Source organism: Anser anser, assembly GCF_964211835.1.
Source record: "Anser anser genome assembly, contig: HAP1_SCAFFOLD_55, whole genome shotgun sequence".
NCBI classification, from domain to species: Eukaryota; Metazoa; Chordata; class Aves; order Anseriformes; family Anatidae; genus Anser; species Anser anser.
The window spans coordinates 403,672-423,191 of record NW_028153463.1 but is presented as its reverse complement, the minus strand read 5'-3'; the positions used below and the strand labels follow the sequence as shown (position 1 = coordinate 423,191).

The window sequence follows — 19,520 nt, the reverse complement described above, 5'->3', positions numbered from 1 at the left end:
GGTAGAGAGCTTACTGGCGTGTAGAATAGCAGGTAGATGCCAGCGCTTAGGCGTTCTGGTTGGTTCCCCCATCGGGTGATTAAGATTAGGGTGGGAATGAGGGTTGCTTCAAATGAGATGTAAAATAGTGCTAGTTCTGTGGTGGAAAAGGCTAGTAGGATGAATGGCTGGACTGCGACTAAGGTTGAGATAAAGATTCGTTTGCGTTGTAGGGGTTCTTGTTGCAGGTGGTTTTGGCTTGCTATGATTATGAGTGGGAGTAGTCAGCAGGATAGTACTAGGAGGGGGGATGAGATTTGGTCAATTCCTGTTCAGTTGGATAAAAATTTGTAGGGGTAGTAGGTTGGGATTAATCACTGTAGGCTTAGGGCAGCGATTAGGAGGCTGTATAAGGTGGTGTTAGTCCATAGAAATTTTGGTGGAGACAGCAGGGCTGTTGGAAGAAGTATGATTGTGGGTAGGATGATTTTTAGCATTGCAGGAGGTTTAGGTTGTGTAGATGGTCGGAGCCATGTGTGCGGGTGGAGGCTACTAGGATGGCCAGGCCTGTGCCCGCCTCACACGCTGAGAAGGTTAGCATGAGAATTGGTACCATGGTGAATGAGGAGACTTGGTTTTCGATGGATCATATTGATAGGCCTACGAATATCGATAATATTATGCTTTCAAGGCATAGTAGGGCGGATACTAGGTGGGTTCGGTGGAAGGCTAGTCCTAGTCCGCTGAAAATGAAGGCTGAGTAGAAGCTTAAATGTAGGGGCGACATAAGAAAGTTACAGGGTTGGCTGTAATCTGCTGGGTCGAAACCAGCTATCTTTTTGGTTAGACTAACTTTCTGTTATTCTGCTCATTCTAGGCCCCCTTGAATTCACTCGTAGGCCAGTCCGAGTGTTAGGAGAAGGAGGATCGCTACAGTTCAGGTGAGGGTCATTAGGGGGGATTGGAGTTGGACGGCTCATGGCAGGGGGAGTAGGAGGGTGATTTCTAGGTCGAATAGGACGAACAGGATGGCTACTGAGGAAGAATCGGACTGAGAATGGTAATCGAGCAGATCCAAGTGGGTCGAATCCACATTCGTACGGTGAGAGTTTCTCTGAGTCGGGGTTTATTTGGGCGAGTCAGAAGTTTAATGCGGTTAGGGCGGCGCTTAGGATTGATGATAGGGCGAATATGAACATGAGTGCGTTCATTGCTCTCCTCTGGGTTTATACCAGATTCTAGAGATTGGAAGTCAATTGTAATTAATATACTAGAAGAGCAAGATCCTCATCAGTAGATGGTTATGTAGAGGAATAGTCAGATGACGTCTACGAAGTGTCAGTATCAGGCTGCTGCCTCGAATCCGAAGTGGTGGTCTGATGTAAAGTGGAACTTGATCAGTCGGAAGAGGCAGACGGTCAGGAAGGAGGATCCGATGATTACGTGGAGTCCGTGGAATCCAGTGGCAACGAAGAAGGTAGATCCGTAGACGCTATCGGCGATTGAGAATGGGGCTTCGTGGTATTCTATTGCTTGTAGGGCTGTGAAGTAGAATCCCAGGAGGATCGTTAGGGTTAGGGCGTGGATGGCGTGTTTTCGGTTTCCTTCTGTGATGCTGTGATGGGCTCACGTTACGGTAACGCCTGAGGCTAGTAGGATGGCTGTGTTTAGTAGGGGGACTTCTATCGGGTTGAGTGGTTTAATTCCTGTTGGGGGTCATTGGCCTCCTAGTTCTGGGGTTGGGGCCAGGCTCGAGTGGAAGAACGCTCAGAAGAACCCTAAGAAGAAGAATGCTTCGGATGTGATGAAAAGGATTATGCCGTATCGTAGGCCTTTTTGGACTGTGGGAGTGTGATGGCCTTGGAAGGTGCTTTCTCGTACAATGTCTCGTCATCATTGGAGTATTACTAGGAGTATTGAGATGAGGCCTAGGGTTAGTAGTATGGATGAGTTGTAGTGGAATCACATGATTAATCCTGAGGTTGTGAGTAGGGCGGCGGCTGCCCCGAAGATTGGTCAAGGGCTTGGGTCAACTATGTGGTATGAGTGTGCTTGGTGTGCCATTAGATGTTTTCTTGTAAGTATAGGCTTAGAAGGAGCACGAAGACGTAGGCCTGGATTATGGCTACTGCTACTTCTAGGATGGTTAGGAGTAGTAGGATGATTATTGTTAGGATGGATACTGCAGGAAGGGTGGGTATTAATGCAATGGAGGCTGTAGAGATGAGTTGGATGAGTAAGTGTCCTGCTGTAAGGTTGGCTGTAAGGCGGACTCCGAGGGCTAGGGGGCGGATTAGTAGGCTGGTTGTTTCGATCAGGATTAGTGCGGGGATTAGGGGTGTAGGGGTACCTTCGGGTAATAGGTGGGCTAAAGAGGCTGATGGTTGGTTTCGTAGGCCTGTTAGTAGTGTGGCGAGCCATAGTGGGAAGGCTAGGGCTATGTTCATAGATAGTTGGGTGGTTGGGGTGAATGTATATGGAAGGAGGCCTAGAAGGTTGATTGTAAGAAGTATGATTATTAGGGATGTAAATATTATGGCTCATTTGTGGCCATTTTTGTTGAGTGGGACTATTAGTTGTTTTGTGATTAGGTGAAGGAGTCATGTTTGGATAGTAGAAAGGCGGTTGTTGATTCATCGGTTGTTTGGGGACGGGAATAGTAGGGCTGGGAAGAGTAGGGATAGTAGGATTAAGGGGATGCCAAATAGATTGGGGCTGGAAAATTGGTCAAAGAAGCTTAGGTTCATGGTCAGGATCATGGTGTGGGTTTGGTAGTGAGGGAGGTCTTATTTGATGGGGGGTTGGTTGTGGTGAAGGCTAGTAGTTTTGGTTGGATGAGGAGTGCTAGGGTTAATCAGGTTATAATTATGATTGAAAATCATGGTGCGGGGTTAAGCTGTGGCATATCATTAAGGAGGGGGAAGTCCCTCTTTGGCTAGCTTAAAAGGCTAGTGCTGTTGCATAGCTTCTTAATGATTAGGATGATGATAGAAGGGACGATCAGGCCTCGAAATGTGGGAGTGGGGTTGATTCTACTACAATGGGTATGTAGCTGTGATTAGCCCCGCAAATTTCTGAGCATTGTCCGTAAAAAATCCCAGGCCGGGTGGTAATGAATGAAGTTTGGTTTAGTCGGCCTGGGATTGCGTCTGTTTTAACTCCGAGCGTTGGGACTGCTCAGGAGTGGAGTACGTCTCCTGCAGTAATGATCACGCGGATGGGGGATTCTATTGGGATAACTACGCGGTGGTCAACTTCTAGCAGTCGGAAGTGGCCGTTGGGTAAGTCTGGGGTGGGCACTATGTAGGAGTCGAATGATAGGTCTTTGAAGTCTGTGTATTCGTAGCTTCAGTATCATTGGTGGCCGATGGCTTTTAGGGTGAGGTCTGGTTCATCGATTTTGTCCATTATGTAGAGGATTTGTAGGGATGGGAGGGCGAGGAGTACCAGGACGATAGCAGGTAGGATTGTCCAGATCAGCTCTACTTCTTGGGCGTCTACAGCATTGGACGAGAGTTTTTCTGTTAGTATGTGGGCTAAAAGGTAGAGAACTAGGCTGCAGATAGCTAGGGCAACGATTAGGGCGTGGTCGTGGAATTCAACGAGTTCTTCTATGATGGGTGATGAGGCGTCTTGGAATCCTAGTTGGGAGTGGTTGGCCACATGAGATGTACAGGATTTTTACCTGTGATTTAGTCTTGACAAGGCTATGTAATTGGTTTACTAACGTCTCATAAGAAAGAAGCATGAGCGGTTAATGCAGTTGGCTTGAAACCAGCATGTGAGGGTTCGATTCCTTCCTTTCTTGTACTTGGACGAAGGCCGGTTCCTCGAAAGTATGGTATGGGGGAGGGCAGCCGTGGATTCATTCAACGTTTGTGGTAGTTAGTTCTGGTTGTAGGACTTTTCGTTTGGCCGGAAAGGCTTCTCAGATGATGAATATTAGTATGATTACGGCTACTATTGAGATTAGGGAGCCGATGGAGGAAATGGTGTTTCATAGTGTGTAGGCGTCGGGATAGTCCGAGTATCGTCGGGGTATTCCTGCTAGGCCTAGGAAGTGCTGGGGGAAGAACGTTAGGTTTACTCTTGTAAATATTACCCCGAAGTGGGCTTTTGCTCATGTTTGGTGTAGGGTAAACCCAGTGAGTAGTGGGAATCAGTGAGTAAATCCTGCTAGAATGGCAAAGACGGCGCCTATGGATAGGACGTAGTGGAAGTGGGCAACTACGTAGTACGTGTCGTGCAGGGCGATGTCTAGGGAAGAGTTTGCAAGAACGATTCCTGTTAATCCTCCGATGGTAAATAGGAAGATAAATCCTAGAGCTCATAGTATTGGGGGGGTCTCATTTGATTGTTCCTCCGTGCAGGGTGGCTAGTCAGCTAAATACTTTGATTCCGGTAGGGATGGCAATGATTTTAGTGGCTGATGTAAAGTAGGCTCGGGTATCAACGTCTATTCCTACTGTAAACATGTGGTGAGCTCAGACGATGAATCCTAGGAAGCCGATGGATAGTATGGCTCAGACTATTCCCATGTAGCCGAAGGGCTCCTTTTTGCCTGAGTAGTACGTGACTACGTGTGAGATGATTCCGAACCCCGGTAGGATCAGAATATAGACTTCTGGGTGTCCGAAGAATCAGAATAGGTGTTGGTACAGGATTGGGTCTCCTCCTCCAGCGGGGTCGAAGAATGTGGTGTTTAGGTTTCGATCAGTTAGTAATATTGTAATACCGGCGGCGAGTACGGGGAGTGATAGAAGGAGTAGGATGGCGGTAATTAGTACGGATCAGACAAATAGTGGGGTTTGGTATTGTGAGAGTGCGGGGGGTTTTATGTTGATGGCTGTGGTGATAAAGTTGATGGCCCCAAGGATGGAGGAGATACCGGCTAAGTGGAGTGAGAAGATAGCCAGGTCTACTGAAGCTCCGGCGTGGGCAAGGTTACCTGCTAGGGGAGGGTAGACAGTTCAGCCTGTGCCGGCGCCAGCTTCTACAGTGGATGAGACTAGTAGTAGGAGGAATGATGGGGGGAGGAGTCAAAAGCTTATGTTGTTTATTCGCGGGAATGCTATGTCGGGGGCACCGATTATGAGGGGGACTACTCAGTTGCCGAATCCTCCGATCATGAGCGGATGCAGTGCAGTGAGTCCAGAGAGTGCACTGGCACCACTGGGCATGCAGTGCAGTGAGTCCAGAGAGTGCACTGGCACCACTGGGGATGCACTTCAGTGACTCCAGAGAGTGCACTGGCACCACTGGGGATGCAGTGCAGTGAGTCCAAAGACTTCACTGGCAAAACTGGGGATGCAGTGCAGTGAGTCCAGAGAGTGCACTGGCACCACTGGGGATGCAGTGCAGTGAGTCCAGAGATTGCACTGGCACCACCGGGGCTGCAGTGCAGTGAGTCCAGAGAGTGCACTGGCACCACTGGTGATGCACTGCAGTGAGTCCAGAGAGTGCACTGGCACCACTGGGGATGCACTACAGTGAGTCCAGAGATTGCACTGGCACCACTGGGGATGCAGTGCACTGAGTCCAGAGAGTGCACTGGCACCACTGGGGATGCAGTGCATTGAGTCCAGAGAGTGCACTGGCACAACTGGGGATGCACTTCAGTGAGTCCAGAGAGTGCACTGACACGACTGGGGATGCAGTGCAGTGAGTCCAGAGAGTGCACTGGCACCACTGGGGATGCAGTGCAGTGAGTCCAGAGAGTGCTCTGGCACCACTGGGGATGCAGTGCAGTGAGTCCAGAGAGTGCACTGGCACCACTGGGGATGCAGTGCAGTGAGTCCAGAGAGTGCACTGGCACCACTGGGGATGCAGTCCAGTGAGTCCAGTGAGTGCACTGGCAGCACTGGGGATGCAGCGCAGTGACTGCAGAGAGTACACTGGCACCACCGGGGATTCACAGCAGTGAGTCCAGAGAGTGCACTGGCACCACCTGTGATGCAGTGCAGTGAGTCCAGTGAGTGCACTGGCACCACTGGGGATGCAGTGCTGTGACTCCAGAGAGCGCACTGGCACCACTGGGGATGCAGTGCAGTCAGTCCAGTGAGTGCACTGGCACCACTGGGGGTGCAGTACAGTGAGTCCAGAGAGTGCACTGACACCACTGGGGATGCAGTGCAGTGAGTCCAGAGAGTGCACTGGCACCACTGAGGATGCAGTGCAGTGAGTCCAGAGAGTGCACTGGCACCACTGGGGCTTCAGTGCAGTGAGACCAGAGAGTGCACTGGCACCACTGGGGATGCACTGCAGTGAGTCCAGAGAGTGCACTGGCACCACTGGGGATGCACTGCAGTTAGTCCAGAGAGTGCACTGTCACCACTGGGGATGCAGTACAGTGAGTCCAGAGAGTGCACTGGCACCAGTGGGGATGCAGTACAGTGAGTCCACAGAGTGCACTGGCACCACTGGACATGCAGTGCAGTGAGTCCAGAGAGTGCACTGGCACCACTGGGGATGCACTTCAGTGACTCCAGAGAGTGCACTGGCACCACTGGGGATGCAGTGCAGTGAGTCCAAAGACTTCACTGGCACCACTGGGGATGCAGTGCAGTGAGTCCAGAGAGTGCACTGGCACCACTGGGGATGCAGTGAAGTGAGTGCAGAGAGTGCACTGGCACCACTGGGGATGCACTGCAGTGAGTCCAGAGAGTGCACTGGCACCACTGGTGATGCAGTGCAGTGAGTCCAGAGAGTGCACTGGCACCACTGGGGATGCAGTGTAGTGAGTCCAGTGAGTGTACTGGCACCACTGGGGATGCACTTCAGTGAGCCCAGAGAGTGCACTGGCACCACTGAGAATGCACTTCAGTGAGTCCAGAGAGTGCACTGGCACCACTGGGGATGCACTGCAGTGAGTCCAGAGAGTGCACTAGCACCACTGGGGATGCAGTGCAGTGAATCCTGTGAGTACACTGGCACCACTGGGGATGCAGTGCAGTGAGTCCAGAGAGCTCACTGGCACCACTGGGGATGCAGTGCAGTGAGTCCAGAGAGTGCACTGGCACCACTGGAGATGCAGTACAGTGAGTCCAGTGAATGCACTGGAACCACTGGGGATGCAGTGCAGTGAGTCCAGAGAGTGCACTGGCACCACTGGTGATGCAGTACAGTGAGTCCAGTGAGTGCACTGGTACCACTGGGCCTGCAGTACAGTGAGTCCAGAGAGTGCACTGGCACCACTGGGGATGCAGTGCAGTGAGTCCAGAGAGTGCACTGGCACCACTGGGGATGACGCAGTACAGTGAGTCCAGTGAGTGCACTGGCACCACTGGGGATGTAGTGCAGTGACTCGAGAGAGTGCACTGGCACCACTGGGGATGCAGTGCAGTGAGTCCAGAGAGTGCACTGGCACTACTGGGGATGCAGTGCAGTGAGTCCAGAGAGTGCACTGACAGCAGTGGGGATGCAGTGCAGTGAGTCCAGAGACTTCACTGGCACCGCTGGGGATGCAGTGCAGTGAGTCCAGAGAGTGCACTGGCACCACTGGGGATGCAGTGCAGTGAGTCCAGAGACTTCACTGGCACCACTGGGGATGCAGTGCAGTGAGTCCAGAGAGTGCATTGGCACCACTGGGGATGCAGTGCAGTGAGTCCAGAGAGTGCACTGGCACCACTGGGGATGCACTGCTGTGAGTCCAGAGAGTGCACTGGCACCACTGGTGATGCAGTACAGTGAGTCCAGAGAGTGCACTGGCACCACTGGGGATGCACTGCAGTGAGTCCAGAGAGTGCACTGGCACAACTGGGGATGGTCATTAGTGAGTCCAGAGATTGCACTGGCACCACTGGGGATGCACTTCAGTGAGTACAGAGAGTGCACTGACACCACTGCGGATACAGTGCAGTGAGTCCAGAGAGTGCACTGGCACCACTGGGGATGCAGTGCAGTGAGTCCAGAGAGTGCTCTGGCACCACTGGGGATGCAGTGCAGTGAGTCCAGAGAGTACACTGGCACCACTGGGGATGCACTGCAGTGAGTCCAGAGAGTGCACTGGCACCACTGGGGATGCAGTGCAGTGAGTCCAGAGAGTGCACTGACAGCAGTGGGGATGCAGTGCAGTGAGTCCAGAGACTTCACTGGCACCACTGGGGATGCAGTGCAGTGAGTCCAGAGAGTGCACTGGCACCACTGGGGATGCAGTGCAGTGAGTCCAGAGACTTCACTGGCACCACTGGGGATGAAGTGCAGTGAGTCCAGAGAGTGCATTGGCACCACTGGGGATGCAGTGCAGTGAGTCCAGAGAGTGCACTGGCACCACTGGGGATGCACTGCTGTGAGTCCAGAGAGTGCACTGGCACCACTGGTGATGCAGTACAGTGAGTCCAGAGAGTGCACTGGCACCACTGGGGATGCACTGCAGTGAGTCCAGAGAGTGCACTGGCACAACTGGGGATGGTCATTAGTGAGTCCAGAGATTGCACTGGCACCACTGGGGATGCACTTCAGTGAGTACAGAGAGTGCACTGACACCACTGCGGATACAGTGCAGTGAGTCCAGAGAGTGCACTGGCACCACTGGGGATGCAGTGCAGTGAGTCCAGAGAGTGCTCTGGCACCACTGGGGATGCAGTGCAGTGAGTCCAGAGAGTACACTGGCACCACTGGGGATGCACTGCAGTGAGTCCAGAGAGTGCACTGGCACCACTGGGGATGCTGTGCAGTGAGTGCAGAGAGTGCACTGGCACCACCTGTGTTGCAGTACAGTGTGTCCAGTGAGTGCACTGGCACCACTGGGGATGCAGTGCTGTGACTCCGGAGAGCGCACTGGCACCACTGGGGATGCAGTGCAGTCAGTCCAGTGAGTGCACTGGCACCACTGGGGATGCAGTGCAGTGAGTGCAGAGAGTGCAATGGCACCACTGGTGATGCACTTCAGTGAGTCCAGAGAGTGCACTGGCACCACTGGGGATGCAGTGCAGTGAGTCCAGAGATTGCACTGGCACCACTGGGGATGCAGTGCTGTGACTCCAGAGAGCGCACTGGCACCACTGTGGATGCAGTGCAGTGAGTGCAGAGAGTGCACTGGCACCACTGGGGATGCACTTCAGTGAGTCCAGAGAGTGCACTGGCACCACTGGGGATGGAGTGCAGTGAGTCCAGAGAGTGGACTGGCACCACTGGGGATGCACTGCAGTGAGTCCAGAGAGTGCACTGGCACCACTGGTGATGCAGTGCAGTGAGTCCAGAGAGTGCACTGGCACCACTGGGGATGCAGTGCAGTGAGTCCAGAGAGTGCACTGGCACCACTGGGGATGCACTGCAGTGAGTCCAGCGAGTGCACTGGCACCACTGGGGATGCAGTGCTGTGACTCCAGAGAGCGCACTGGCACCACTGGGGATGCAGTGCAGTGAGTGCAGAGAGTGCACTGGCACCACTGGGGATGCACTTCAGTGAGTTCAGAGAGTGCACTGGCACCACTGGGGATGGGTTTCAAGCCAACTGCATTAACCGCTCATGCTTCTTTCTTATGAGACGTTAGTAAACCAATTACATAGCCTTGTCAAGACTAAATCACAGGTAAAAATCCTGTACATCTCATGTGGCCAACCACTCCCAACAAGGATTCCAAGAACCAGGAGGTTCTGTGAAAATAGGGCTAGTGCTATTAGAGGGGTGATTATTAGGGTAAGCCCTAAGCTGTCTTTAATGGAGAAGTATGGGTGGAATGGGATTTTGTCGCAGTCTGATACGATTCCTAGTGGGTTATTTAAGCCTGATTCGTGTAGGAAGGTTAGGTGGACTAGGGTGATTCCTGCAATTAGGAAGGGCAGTAGGAAGTGGATGGCGAAGAATCGGGTTAAGGTTGGATTGTCTACTGAGAATCCTCCTCAGGCTCATTCTACTAGAGTTTGCCCAATGTACGGGATGGCTGAGAATAGGTTGGTGATTACGGTGGCCCCTCAGAATGACATTTGTCCTCATGGTAGGACATACCCTACGAAGGCAGTTGCTATTAGGGTGAGTAGGAGGATTACTCCTGTGTTTCAGGTTTCTTTGTATAGGTAGGAGCCGTAGTAGAGGCCTCGTCCGATGTGTAAGTAGATGCAGATAAAGAAGAGCGAAGCACCGTTGGCGTGGAGGTTGCGGATGAGCCATCCGTACTGGACGTCTCGGCATGTGTGAGCTACTGAGGAGAAGGCGAGTGAAGTGTCTGCGGTGTAGTGTATGGCTAGTAGCAGGCCTGTTAGGATTTGTGTGGCTAAGCAGATGGCTAGAAGGGAGCCGAAGTTTCATCAGGCAGAGATGTTGGAGGGGGCGGGTAGGTCGATTAGGGAGTTGTTGATTATTTTTAGTAGGGGATGGGATTTGCGGATGTTAGGGGCCATTAGTGAGTCTGTGTGTTATTAGGATTATTACCAGGATGGAGAGGGCGAAGGATCCTAGGTAGGCCTTAATTAGCCCTGTGTGTATTGAGGTTGCGGCTTTGCTTGCGGCTACTTGTAGTTCAGCAAGGCCCTCTGGCCCTATTTTTTTGAGTCAGGAGAGGTCGATCAAGTGTAGGGCAATGTTTTGTCCCTTTTCTAGTAGGTTTTTGGAGAAGAATCGGTGTACTAGGGGGTTGAAGTACCCTAATGCAGAGGAGAAGTTTATGAGGGGGTTTGGTTTGGGGTGAGTGAGGGTGTGTGTTATGTTCGATAGTTCTAGGGCTAGGATGATTCCTAGGATTGTTATGAGGATGGCAGCGGTTTTGGTGATAAGGGGTATGGTTATTGGGGGGGTTTTGGTTGGTGTGATGAAAGAGGTAATGATTATTCCTGCTGTAATGCTGCCTAGGGCGAGTCGGGTTAGGGGGGCGGTGATTAGTGGGTTGTTTTCGTTTATTGATACTATTGGGGGGATTCGGGTTTGTCCAGCTTGGACTAGGATGGTTATGCGGATGCTGTAGGTTGCGGTGAATGCTGTGGCTATAAGGGTTAGGAGTAGGGCTCAAGTATTTAGGTATGATGTGTTTAAGCTTTCGATGATGAGGTCTTTTGAGTAGAATCCGGCTAGGAATGGGGTTCCTATCAGCGCCAGGTTTCCGATGGTTAGGCAGGAAGTAGTGACTGGGAGTATTTTCTGTAGGCCTCCTATCTTTCGGATATCTTGTTCTCCGTTTAGGTTGTGGATGATAGACCCTGAGCATAGGAATAGTATGGCTTTAAAGAAGGCATGGGTTGAGATGTGTAGGAAGGCTAGTCGTGGGAGGTTTAGTCCGATAGTGACTATTATTAGTCCTAGTTGGCTGGATGTTGAGAAAGCAATGATTTTTTTGATGTCATTTTGGGTTAGGGCGCATGTGGCAGCGAATAGGGTTGATAGAGCACCTAGGCATAGGCAGGCAGTTAGGGCTGTCTGGTTGGTGGCTAGCAGGGGGTGCATGCGGATGAGCAGGAAGATTCCGGCTACTACTATGGTACTGGAGTGCAGTAGGGCTGATACTGGGGTGGGGCCTTCTATTGCTGCGGGCAGTCATGGGTGGAGTCCAAATTGGGCGGATTTTCCTGCGGCTGCGAGGATTAATCCTATGAGGGGGAGGATTGGGGTTTGGTGGGGGTGTACGGCTTGTTGGATCTCTCAGGTGTTGAATGTTGAAGCTAGTCATGCTATGCTCAGGATCAGTCCGACGTCTCCGATTCGGTTGTAGATTACGGCTTGTAGGGCGGCGGTGTTGGCATCTGCTCGGCCTTGTCATCAGCCGATGAGAAGGAAGGACATGATTCGTACTCCTTCCCAGCCTACGAATAGGAGGAATATGTTGTTTGCGGTTGTTAGGAGGAGTATGGCGACTAGGAATGTCAGTAGGTAGGTGAAAAATTTTGTTACGTATGGCTCTGAGGCCATGTATCATATGGCGAATTGTAGGATTGATCATGTTACAAATAGGGCGATTGGAAGAAATGTTATTGAGTATTGGTCTATTTTTAGGCTCAGGGGGATTTTAAAGTTTATAATGAATTTTCACTCCCAGTGGCAGGTGACAGATTCTACTCCCGAGTAGATGAATGCGGTTGTAGGGGCTAGGCTAATTAGGAATGCGGTTTTAACAGCGCGGGTGGTGGCTTGTGGGGTGTTTTTAAAGTTTTTAAATAGAAATGGCAGGATGATTGGGGTTAGGAGGATTGTCAGCGTGAGTAGTGTGAGGGAGTTGATTAGTAGTGTGGGGTTCACTACTTTTACTTGGATTTGCACCAAGATGGGTGGTTCCTAAGACCAGTGGATTGCTGTTATCCTTTAAAAGTAAGGGGGCTGAGGTTTTAGGCTCAGATGTAAGAGTTAGCAGCTCTTGTTGGTTAAACCCTCCCCTCGGCAGGTAAGAAGGTTTGAACTTCTATTCTTAGAATCACAGTCTAATGTTTGGTTTAAACTATACTTGCATGAGGGGATTCCGGAGATCAGTTCGGGTTTGAGGATTAGGAAGAATATTGGGATAATGTGGAGTGTTATGAGCAGGTGTTCTCGCGTGGTTGAGTTTTGCATAGATGTGATGTGGGAGGGGATTGAGCCTCGTTGGGTCATTAGTAGTATGAATAAGGTGTAGGAGGCGGTTAGTAGGGTTGCGATTCCTGTTAGGATGATCGTGAAGGCAGATCAGTTGAATAAGGTGATTATAATGGTTAGCTCTGCTATGAGGTTTGTTGTTGGGGGTAAGGCTATGTTTGTTAGATTGGCCAGCAATCATCAGGTAGCTATGAGTGGTAGGAGAGGTTGTAGGCCTCGTGTGAGTAGTAGAATTCGGCTGTGCGTACGTTCATAGTTTGTGTTGGCTAGGCAGAATAGTATGGAGGAAGTTAGTCCATGGGAAATTATTAGGATCATTGCCCCTGAGAATGATCAGTGGGTTTGGATTATTCCTGCGGCGATAACTAGGCCTATGTGGCTAACGGATGAATAAGCGATTAGTGATTTTAGGTCTGTCTGTCGTAGGCAGATTGAGCTAGTCATTAGGGCGCCTCATAGGGCCAGGGTTAGGAAGGGGTAGTGCAGGAGGTTGGACAGTGGGCCCATAAATAGAGTGACTCGTATAATTCCGTATCCTCCTAGCTTTAGTAGTAGGGCGGCGAGGAGTATTGAGCCTGCGATGGGTGCTTCTACGTGGGCTTTTGGCAGTCAGAGGTGTAGGCCGTATAGTGGGGCTTTTACTATGAATGCTATGAGCAGTGCTAGACCTGATAGTATTCCTGTCCATGAGGTGGATAGGGTTGGGTGGGTTAGTTGTAGGGTTGGCAGGTGCAGGGTGCCAATTTTCACGTATAGGTGTATGATTGTGATTAGCAGGGGTAGAGAGCTTACTGGCGTGTAGAATAGCAGGTAGATGCCAGCGCTTAGGCGTTCTGGTTGGTTCCCCCATCGGGTGATTAAGATTAGGGTGGGAATGAGGGTTGCTTCAAATGAGATGTAAAATAGTGCTAGTTCTGTGGTGGAAAAGGCTAGTAGGATGAATGGCTGGACTGCGACTAAGGTTGAGATAAAGATTCGTTTGCGTTGTAGGGGTTCTTGTTGCAGGTGGTTTTGGCTTGCTATGATTATGAGTGGGAGTAGTCAGCAGGATAGTACTAGGAGGGGGGATGAGATTTGGTCAATTCCTGTTCAGTTGGATAAAAATTTGTAGGGGTAGTAGGTTGGGATTAATCACTGTAGGCTTAGGGCAGCGATTAGGAGGCTGTATAAGGTGGTGTTAGTCCATAGAAATTTTGGTGGAGACAGCAGGGCTGTTGGAAGAAGTATGATTGTGGGTAGGATGATTTTTAGCATTGCAGGAGGTTTAGGTTGTGTAGATGGTCGGAGCCATGTGTGCGGGTGGAGGCTACTAGGATGGCCAGGCCTGTGCCCGCCTCACACGCTGAGAAGGTTAGCATGAGAATTGGTACCATGGTGAATGAGGAGACTTGGTTTTCGATGGATCATATTGATAGGCCTACGAATATCGATAATATTATGCTTTCAAGGCATAGTAGGGCGGATACTAGGTGGGTTCGGTGGAAGGCTAGTCCTAGTCCGCTGAAAATGAAGGCTGAGTAGAAGCTTAAATGTAGGGGCGACATAAGAAAGTTACAGGGTTGGCTGTAATCTGCTGGGTCGAAACCAGCTATCTTTTTGGTTAGACTAACTTTCTGTTATTCTGCTCATTCTAGGCCCCCTTGAATTCACTCGTAGGCCAGTCCGAGTGTTAGGAGAAGGAGGATCGCTACAGTTCAGGTGAGGGTCATTAGGGGGGATTGGAGTTGGACGGCTCATGGCAGGGGGAGTAGGAGGGCGATTTCTAGGTCGAATAGGACGAACAGGATGGCTACTGAGGAAGAATCGGACTGAGAATGGTAATCGAGCAGATCCAAGTGGGTCGAATCCACATTCGTACGGTGAGAGTTTCTCTGAGTCGGGGTTTATTTGGGCGAGTCAGAAGTTTAATGCGGTTAGGGCGGCGCTTAGGATTGATGATAGGGCGAATATGAACATGAGTGCGTTCATTGCTCTCCTCTGGGTTTATACCAGATTCTAGAGATTGGAAGTCAATTGTAATTAATATACTAGAAGAGCAAGATCCTCATCAGTAGATGGTTATGTAGAGGAATAGTCAGATGACGTCTACGAAGTGTCAGTATCAGGCTGCTGCCTCGAATCCGAAGTGGTGGTCTGATGTAAAGTGGAACTTGATCAGTCGGAAGAGGCAGACGGTCAGGAAGGAGGATCCGATGATTACGTGGAGTCCGTGGAATCCAGTGGCAACGAAGAAGGTAGATCCGTAGACGCTATCGGCGATTGAGAATGGGGCTTCGTGGTATTCTATTGCTTGTAGGGCTGTGAAGTAGAATCCCAGGAGGATCGTTAGGGTTAGGGCGTGGATGGCGTGTTTTCGGTTTCCTTCTGTGATGCTGTGATGGGCTCACGTTACGGTAACGCCTGAGGCTAGTAGGATGGCTGTGTTTAGTAGGGGGACTTCTATCGGGTTGAGTGGTTTAATTCCTGTTGGGGGTCATTGGCCTCCTAGTTCTGGGGTTGGGGCCAGGCTCGAGTGGAAGAACGCTCAGAAGAACCCTAAGAAGAAGAATGCTTCGGATGTGATGAAAAGGATTATGCCGTATCGTAGGCCTTTTTGGACTGTGGGAGTGTGATGGCCTTGGAAGGTGCTTTCTCGTACAATGTCTCGTCATCATTGGAGTATTACTAGGAGTATTGAGATGAGGCCTAGGGTTAGTAGTATGGATGAGTTGTAGTGGAATCACATGATTAATCCTGAGGTTGTGAGTAGGGCGGCGGCTGCCCCGAAGATTGGTCAAGGGCTTGGGTCAACTATGTGGTATGAGTGTGCTTGGTGTGCCATTAGATGTTTTCTTGTAAGTATAGGCTTAGAAGGAGCACGAAGACGTAGGCCTGGATTATGGCTACTGCTACTTCTAGGATGGTTAGGAGTAGTAGGATGATTATTGTTAGGATGGATACTGCAGGAAGGGTGCCGGAAAGGCTTCTCAGATGATGAATATTAGTATGATTACGGCTACTATTGAGATTAGGGAGCCGATGGAGGAAATGGTGTTTCATAGTGTGTAGGCGTCGGGATAGTCCGAGTATCGTCGGGGTATTCCTGCTAGGCCTAGGAAGTGCTGGGGGAAGAACGTTAGGTTTACTCCTGTAAATATTACCCCGAAGTGGGCTTTTGCTCATGTTTGGTGTAGGGTAAACCCAGTGAGTAGTGGGAATCAGTGAGTAAATCCTGCTAGAGGCCATCCTAGTATAGGTAGAAGGTAAGTAAGGCCAATTTGGGGCTGTAAACTAGGATGATGGCGATTCAGCCTAAGTGGGAGATGGACGAGAAGGCTAGGATTTTGCGTGTTTGTGTTTGGTTCAGTCCTATTCAGCCTCCTAGTGCTGTTGAGGCTAGGGCCATGGCGGTGAGTAGAGCTGGGTCGAGGGATTTGGATGTTAGTAGGAGCAGGGTTAGTGGGGGGAATTTTATGAGGGTCGAGAGTAGCAGGGCTGTTATTAGTGGCGATCCTTGTAGTACTTCTGGGAATCAGAAGTGAAATGGCACTAGGCCCAGTTTAATAGCGATTGCTGCTGTCAGTAGTAGACAGGAGGTTGGGTGGTTTATTTGTGTGATGTCTCATTGGCCGGTGACTCAGGCATTGGTTATGCTAGAGAATAGGACCAGGGCGGAAGCAGCTGCTTGGGTTAGGAAGTATTTCGTTGCGGCTTCTACTGCTCGTGGGTGGTGGGATTTGGCAATTAGGGGAATGATGGCTAGTGCGTTGATCTCCAGTCCTGTCCAGGCCAGAACTCAGTGGTTGCTGGAAATTGTGATTGTGGTGCCCAAGATGAGGCTGAAGGTTATGATTGGGGTCGCGTAAGGGTTCATTAGTAGAGGAGGGGGTTAAACCATCATTTTCGGGGTATGGGCCCGATAGCTTGATTAGCTGACTCTACTAGAAAATAATATAAGGGAAGTATGGAGAATTTTGATTTCTCTTGTGTGGGTTCAATTCCTACTTTTCTAAGGTCAACAGGAAATGAGAGGGCTGTTATACCTCTATGTTCACTTTATCGTAGTGACCCTTTGTAGTTCAGGCACATTTCCTTATGTAAGGAGGTAGGCCTGCATAGCAGATAGGTATGCTGATGTGTCAGAGGCACAGAGCTAGTGTGAGGGGTAGGAAGTTTTTTCATAGTAGGTGCATTAGTTGGTCATATCGGAATCGTGGGTATGAAGCTCGGACCCATAAGAAACCAGAAGATAGTAGGAGGACTTTTGTGGCTAGGATGACGGGGAATAGTTCTGTGGGTGGCCCTAGGGCGCTTGGGTTTAGGAATATGATGGCTGTAAGTGTATTTATTAGCATAATGTTCGCATATTCAGCTAGGAAGAATAAGGCGAAGGGTCCTGCGGCGTATTCAACGTTAAACCCTGAGACTAGCTCAGATTCACCCTCTGTGAGGTCAAAAGGAGCTCGGTTTGTCTCTGCTAGGGTGGATACGTATCATATTATTGCTAGGGGTCATGAGGAGAAAATGAAGTATAGAGGCTCCTGTGCGACGGCAAAGGAGCTGAGTGTGTAGCTTCCGCTTAGTATGATTATTGATAGCAGGATTATGGCCAGTGTCACTTCGTATGAAATGGTCTGTGCTACTGCCCGTAGGGCTCCGATTAGTGCGTATTTTGAGTTCGAGGCTCAGCCTGATCATAGGACTGAGTAGACGGCTAGGCTTGACATGGCTATTAGGAAGAGAACTCCGAGGTTTAGATCTGCTAGGGGAAATGGGAGTGGTAGTGGTGCTCAAGTGGTGAGGGCTAGGACAAGGGCTAGTATTGGTATCAGAATGAATAGAAGTGGGGAAGAGGTAGAGGGTCGGATGGGCTCTTTGGTAAATAGTTTCAGTCCGTCCGCAAATGGTTGAAGTAGGCCAAAAGGCCCGACAACGTTAGGGCCTTTGCGGGATTGTATGTAGCTTAGGATTTTCCGTTCTACTAGGGTTAGGAAGGCTACGGCAATCAGGATTGGGATGATGTATAGGAGGGATATAATGAGGCAGCTTAGTGTTGTTATTTGAATCATGGGTGAAGCTAGGGAGAGGATTTGAACCTCTGGGGAAAGGGCTTAAGCCTTCTGCACTTGCCGGGCTCTGCCACTCTAGCTGGTCCTTTTCTAGGATTGAAAGTGGTGGGGGAAGGCCCTCTTCACGGTTTAGTTGGTTTCACTGCTTAGAGGGGGGGGGCGTGCTTGTGGTATTGGCCCCACTTTCCCGGTCCTTTCGTACTGGGGAGAGTGTGTCATAGATAGAAACCGACCTGGATTGCTCCGGTCTGAACTCAGATCACGTAGGACTGTTAATCGTTGAACAAACGAACCCTTAATAGCGGCTGCACCATTAGGATGTCCTGATCCAACATCGAGGTCGTAAACCCCCCTGTCGATATGGGCTCTTGAGGGGGATTGCGCTGTTATCCCTGGGGTAGCTTGGTCCATTAATCAATTATATTGGGTCTGGTCACTGTTAGCACTTTGAGGGGTAGCTCTAGGTAAAGAGGTATGGTCTTGTTTTTGGAGGATTTGTTCTCCTCCAAGGTCGCCCCAACCGAAAAATATCGACCAGGCTCTGCGATGGTAGTGGCCCCAGTGGGGTTGATTGAGGATTCGCGGTGGTCGTTGATTTTTAAGTTCCACAGGGTCTTCTCGTCTTATGTTCACATCCCCGCTTTTGCACGGGGAGATCAATTTCACTGATTATCTGTGAGAGACAGTTAAGACCTCGTTTAGCCATTCATACAAGTCTCGATTTATGGGACAATTGATTGCGCTACCTTTGCACGGTTAGGATACCGCGGCCGTTAAACCTAAGTCACCGGGCAGGCATCACCTTCAATACTTGTTTAATTTGCTGAAGGCTATGTTTTTGGTAAACAGTCGGGCCTTATTAATTTGCCGAGTTCCTTTCACAGATTTTAATCGCTCTTATAGGCGCTCCTGAGTCGGGTTAACAGGGTTAGTTAATACGTGGTCTTGTAGGGGTTTTTGTATCTGTCTAGGTCTGTTAATAATGTTTCTATGTAAGCTTGCGCCGTTAGAGGGGTGTGGCCCTGAGTTACTTATTTTAGCATTAATTCTCCTATATTCATAGGTTGACCTGTTTGTGATAAGGGAATCATCTTATTTTGGTATTTTTAGGTGGTGGAGCTTTGACGCACTCTTTTTTGATGGCTGCTTTAGGGCCCACGGTAGGATCAGTAGTAAGAATTATCCGCTAGTCGAGGTTGTGTCCTTTTTTAATGGAGCTGTCCCTCCATTAAATAGCTCTTAATCATCTCATTAGGGTTCAGGATGTCCGGTAGGGAGGATTAAGGGGGAACTTAGATTCGTTTCACAGGTAACCAGCTATCACCCAGCTCGGTTGGCTTTTCACCTCTACTGACAAGTCATCCCACTCTTTTGCAACAGAGACGGGTTCGCTCTCTTTAACTGCTTGAAAGTAGCTCGCTTGGGTTTCGGGGGGGCAAACTTTAGTTCACTTTGCTTGGTTGTTCTCGCTAAACCATGATGCAAAAGGTACAAGGGTTGATCTTTGCTGTCTGTCGCTTTGATTGTTTCACTGCTATTTCATCTTTCCCTTACGGTACTGGGGTCTCTATCGCGTCTAAGTGTCTTTTCTATCGCCTATACTAAGACTGTAAAATGCTTTAGTTTAATTAGTTTAGTAAATTCTTTAGTTTTGGTGTACTATTTGTGTGGTTGAGCTAGAGGGGGGGCTTCAAGACGATCCGGTCTAGTAGATATCTTTCAGGTGTAAGCTGAGTGCTTTGGTGTTATAGCTACATCTTGATATTCTAAGTACACCTTCCGGTACACTTACCTTGTTACGACTTACCTCATCTTCAGCGTATTTATGGTATTAGTTATGTGGGATGTGGCTTTTGAGGAGGGTGACGGGCGGTATGTACGTGCCCCGGGGCCGGCTTAAAGTAGGCTCTATTGTCCCACTTTACTGCTAAATCCGCCTTCCAGAAGTGGTTTCACGCTTCTTTCCGTGTGCCCTATGAATAGGGAATGTAGCCCAT

The 19,520-nt window shown here is 49.9% G+C and overlaps 1 long non-coding RNA gene across 1 annotated transcript; it reads left to right on the top strand.

Moving 5' to 3' along the window:
• The first annotated feature begins 10,319 nt into the window (after positions 1-10,319).
• LOC310892120 lies at positions 10,320-19,144 on the top strand. The gene is made up of 2 exons (XR_014577883.1): positions 10,320-10,963; positions 19,105-19,144. It is a non-coding gene; the product is annotated as an uncharacterized lncRNA (long non-coding RNA).
• The last annotated feature ends 376 nt before the right edge of the window (positions 19,145-19,520 follow it).